The sequence below is a fragment of the Tupaia chinensis genome, unplaced genomic scaffold (genome assembly GCF_000334495.1).
Source record: "Tupaia chinensis unplaced genomic scaffold, TupChi_1.0 Scaffold000644_1, whole genome shotgun sequence".
Lineage (NCBI taxonomy): Eukaryota > Metazoa > Chordata > Mammalia > Scandentia > Tupaiidae > Tupaia > Tupaia belangeri.
The window spans coordinates 5370178-5375612 of NW_006160165.1; positions in this window are offsets into that span (position 1 = coordinate 5370178).

A 5435-nucleotide genomic window follows, 5' to 3' on the forward strand; every position below is an offset into this window, starting at 1 on the left:
TTGGAGTCCAGCGCCTTAGCCACCACACCACCTGCCGGCCCTGAGAGCATCAATTTTTAAAGTATTCAGTCCGCATAGAAAAAAAGATAAGCCAAATGAAAACGGGAAGGTGGAGCGAGCAGTTCACAGTCCGACAAGAGGAAAACCCCAGCTCTGGTACACGGACCAGACCGCCTCGCCGTGGTGCCAGTTTGGCTCTCGGCCTGGCACACCGCACACCACACCCAGGCGCTGGGCCACGGTCGTTAGACTCATAAACGGGCAGTAGGGTCGCTAAGTTGCTGTACCCTGTAAGAGTGGGCTGTGAATGAACGAGAAAAGTGCCCCTCACAGGAAGGCCCGATTCCCTGTCACCACTCAGGAAGCAGGTGATTAGGAAGCAGGGCGAGGGGAAGCCAAACCCTCGTGCACATCTTCCCTGCGTGTCGTTTAGAACCTGGGTTCCCCGGGGCCGGCAGGTGGCCTGGTGGTTAAAGTGCTGGACTCTCACATGGCTGACTGCAGTTCGGGTCCCAGGCCTGGCGGCTTGCTTTCTTACTTTCCCTTTCTCTCTCTCTCTGTCTCTCTCTGGTCAAATTAAAAAATAATTAGAACAGATAAAATAAAATAAAATAAATCTTAACGACAACAACAAAAAAGGGATTTCAGTTCTGAACAGTCTTCGGCTTCATTTCTTTGTCGGGAGTAGAATTTGTGAAAAGTTGGGGGAGGCAAGGTGACAATTGAGACCCAAAATGAGGGTGACCCTCAGGAAATACAGGGGTATGCACCGTGGGCCTCGCGTCCTCAGCAGAGGACGGCGGAGGTGCAGCTATTACAAATCACAAGGGCCAGCAGGTGATGGGGAGCTGACAGCTTTAAGCTGGGCCTGGCGGCTTGGAAACACACCAGGTGTGTGTGTGGCCAAACCCCAGGAGGAGACAGAAGGGATTGCCGCATGGCCGTTCCCCTCTCTCAGGCCAGCACTCCCGGCTAGTGAAGGACAAAGCACAAGCTCTGAGGGGCAATAGGAAGCGCTGCTAGTCCCGCCCTCCCCCGGTCACTGAGGCCTAGTCCCTCACTCCTCCTAAGGATATCTGGGGACATGGTGGGTGTTTGGGGGGCTGTGAGAAACAGCTCCCTGGGATGGAGGCAGACGGGTAGGATTGCAGAGGGACATGTGCGTGTGTGTTCGTGTGCATGTGCACACACGTCTGTGTATGCACACGTGCACACACGTCTGTGTATGCACACGTGCACACACATGTGTACCCACATGCATGTGTGTGTCGGTGTGCACATGTGGGACATAGTGTTTGTGTGCATGTATGTGCTCCCGTGTGTGTACGTGCATGTGTACAAAAAACTAAAGCACACTTGAGGACGGGTGTCCAGAGCTGGGGTGGGAGGGCCAGGACCGAGGTATCCGGTCCTCTGCACTAGGCAGGCCTTTAGGCCACCGGTTTTCAGAAAGGGAAGGGGTGCCTCCACAGGAGATTCCCGAGCCACTTGGGGCAGACGGGTAGGATTGCAGAGGGACATGTGCGTGTGTGTTCGTGTGCATGGGCACACACGTCTGTGTATGCACACGTGCACACACGTCTGTGTATGCACACGTGCACACACATGTGTACCCACATGCATGTGTGTGTCGGTGTGCACATGTGGGACATAGTGTTTGTGTGCATGTATGTGCTCCCGTGTGTGTACGTGCATGTGTACAAAAAACTAAAGCACACTTGAGGACGGGTGTCCAGAGCTGGGGTGGGAGGGCCAGGACCGAGGTATCCGGTCCTCTGCACTAGGCAGGCCTTTAGGCCACCGGTTTTCAGAAAGGGAAGGGGTGCCTCAACAGGAGATTCCCGAGCCACTTGGTATGCCCGGGGCGCCCTCTGCTGGCCGACCTCTCCCGCCAAACCCCGGGTTTGGGGAACTTGGACACCGGCCCAGGTAGGGGACAGGCTGGGCTCCGAGCTGGGACAGGTGAATGAACTGGCTCTGCAGAGCCTGGTTCCGGACGGGACACACAAGGAGCGGGGGCCGGCTTCCAGCTGCAGGGGCAGTGGGGGAGCAGGGTGTGCTCTGCGTGCTCCGGCCCTACTGGCAGCCTCGGCCCGGCGCAAGGGCACGTTCCTCGGTATGAGTGCGGCTGAGGCCTGTCCCCGCGTTTGGGAACGTCGAGCTTTCCTCCTCAGGAAGGGGGTCTCTCCCAGCGGTGGGGCCCAGCTCCCAGCAGCCCAGCTCTTTCTCGACTGTGCAGTTTACACAGTCGTGTGCACGCGTGTGCACGCACACCTCTGTATCATCCTCTCCCTGTGTCCGCTCAGCTCTCATCTCTTCCTCGTGTCTCTGCAGTTAGCACACTCACACGCGTGTGCACGCACACACCCCTGCACCTCCCCCACAACGTGTCCACAAGGCCAGGCCAGGGAGACCTTGGCGATGGCCAGCAGCACTGGGAGGTCTCAGGGAGGGCCCACGTCCCCTGACGGCCACTGAGGTTGCTGAGTTGGAGCACTCGGTCCCCTGGGGCAGTCAGCGTTTCGCTAATGCTGGTCTGTGCTGGTCTGCAGCCTATCAGCAAGGGAGCCGGGTCCCACACGGCTATCCACAGTTCAAATCCTGGCACCACCGGCATGTGTACATGCACACGTGTGCCCCAAACCCTGACAAGATGGGGAAATGGAGAAGTGGGGTGCTTTCTCCACCCCGCTTGGTCTCTTCCTGCAGTGCACATGCCCTCTGGCAATAAACGCGTAAGTAAGGCCGCCCGTCGAGGTGTGCGTGTCCGCGTAGAGCCTGGCTCTGCCTGTTCGCTGCATCGTGTGTCTTCGTCTCTCCCCCCACCCCGGCACTCGGGCACACGCCTGAGTCACCACACCCAGTCTGCCCTTGAAACGGCAGGAGAAGGCTGGCCTCGTCCTTGCATGTTTTCTCAGTTATTTGAGGTCTACAATGCGTGTGTGTGGAGGAACGCAGGGTGCTGACATGAATAAGAGAGGGAGTGTGTCTACTGAAGGCAGATGCGCTGGACAGGGCAGCGGCAGCACCAGCGGCCCCACGAGGCGCACAACACAGAAGGCTCCTGGCCGCCTGTCCTTGGTCTGGGCTGGCGAGGCTGGGTGGACTGCAGCCAAAGTCCCTGGTGGGGGTGTTGTCTCTCTCTGTGTCTCTGTCTCTCACTCATGGGGGAAATAAAAGACTTACAAAAAGCCATGGACAGAGGCCTGGTGGGTGGCAGGGAAGGGCACTGCCGTGGGGGCTGGAGCCAAGATGCGCTGGACAGGGCAGCGGCAGCACCAGCGGCCCCACGAGGCGCACAACACAGAAGGCTCCTGGCCGCCTGTCCTTGGTCTGGGCTGGCGAGGCTGGGTGGACTGCAGCCGAAGTCCCTGGTGGGGGTGTTGTCTCTCTCTGTGTCTCTGTCTCTCACTCATGGGGGAAATAAAAGACTTACAAAAAGCCATGGACAGAGGCCTGGTGGGTGGCAGGGAAGGGCACTGCCGTGGGGGCTGGAGCCACACGGGAGGGCTGAGCTTGTCCAGCTCACCTGCCCATGCAGGCGTGGTGGCCCGTGCGGGTGCAGTGGCCTGTGCCTTCCGTCCCAGCTAGGCAGAGGGTGGTTGGGAGGAGCTCGGTGGCAAGACGGTCACGGGCACCTTCTCGCTCCCCAAGAAACAAACCTGAGAGTCAGCGGGGAGAGGAGCGAATGACGGCTTTGTCCCAGGGCGTGAGAGCCGTGCTCGCCTCCCTGAGGGCGGGCTCCGGTCGCCGTCCCGGGTTCCCGTGGTCCGGCCAGAGGCAGACGTGGGAGGTCAAAGGTTGCTCGCTGCTCCAAAGGTTAGGAGGGGCCGGGGCCAGGTGGGAAACCCCTCAGCGCAGCCGAGAGAGCTCTCAGGGGACACCAGGCCTCGGCACTGGGGCAATAACTGCGGGGACGCGGGACGTGAAAGTCACATGAGGAGCCTTGAGATGCCGAGCGCTGGAGCTGGGCCACTGCAGTGCCAGCACCACGGCACTCCCTGGACGATGTCGGGTGGGCGTATTCATTCATTTATCTCTCTTGTGGGAGAGAGGGAGAGGCCCGCACTGGACCCCAGGGCTAACCCTCCAGCACCAGCCCTCCCAGCCAGCCTGTCAAGGGGAAACGCCCTCTCCTGGAACGCGCAGGCTGACTCCAACCTGGACCCCACTGCGCGTGGCTTTCGGGGAAATGCCCTCTCCTGGAACGCGCAGGCCGACTCCAACCTGGACCCCACTGCGCGTGGCTTCCCGATGGTGGGTGCTGGTGCTGCCAGGGCACTGCGGCAGGCCCAGACGTGTCTTCCCACCTCTCCTTCACGCTCATTACCGGTTACAACCCAGGAGCAGCCCGAGCTAGTGGTCTGCCCCTCGTTTATTCTTTGTCGGGCCCCTGGGCACGTGTGGCCGGTGACCAACAGGGGCATCAACTCACAGCTTCACCTCGGTCTGCTCTCCGCGAGCCATACGTCATAAGGTCTCGAATGTCAACACGAGTGTTAGGAAATAAGTTATAGACTCCTTGGACCCGAAGGAACTTCCACTGCTCTCAGTAATTTTACTTATGTACTTTTTCTCAAAACAAAACTAAATGTCTACAAGCATTCTTTAAAGGATGTATGTGGGGCCTTCAAAAAAGTTGGTGGGAAATCTGTAATATTTATTCATTCCGTTTCCGTGAACTTTCTGAAGCTCCCTTGCACCTGTATGTATAAGCCAATTTTGAAATACAGTGTACACACAGAAAATACGCATGTGTGTCATAAATGCACGTCTGGGAGTTCTCACAAAGGAAACATCCGTTACCCGCAGCCCCGTCCCCGCTGAGACGCTCGGCACAGTGCCGCGGGAGGGCTTCCTCACGGCCCTCGGCACTGCCCCTTCTGAGGACTCCTGCTCCCACTCGCTTCACCGTCCGTTGCTTTCGCCTGCTTTAAACTTTGCCAGTTGAACTATGTGATGCGTCTGGACTCTTTGCTCAGTACTACGTCTGTGAGGTTGCCCCGTGGCCAGGGCTGCGCTCTGCGGGCCCTGGGAGCTGCTGCCCTGCCGAGGCCCGCCCGTCAGGCCAGGTTCTGCTCGTCCCAGCTATCTGAGCTGGTCAGCACATGCGTTTCGGAACCCTAATGACCATTTTCCCTACTTCTTAAAGCTCGTTGTAATGAACAATTCTTTTCGTTTTGTTGCATGAAGCTAGCAGTGAAGCGGTGGGTGCCAGGGGCTGCGGGGGAGAAGGGAGCGTCACTGTTTAACGGGGACCGGTTTGGTTGCGAAAGACGACAATGTTCTGGGAGGAGGGTGGTGATGGCCGCACAAGCTCGTGGCCGCCCGTGCCACTGACTGGAGGCGTGAACACGCAGGACGGTACAGCCCGTGCTGTGCATCTTTAACGCAGCGGCAGCTCCCGACGGACCCCGGCTTGGAGCCACGGGCCA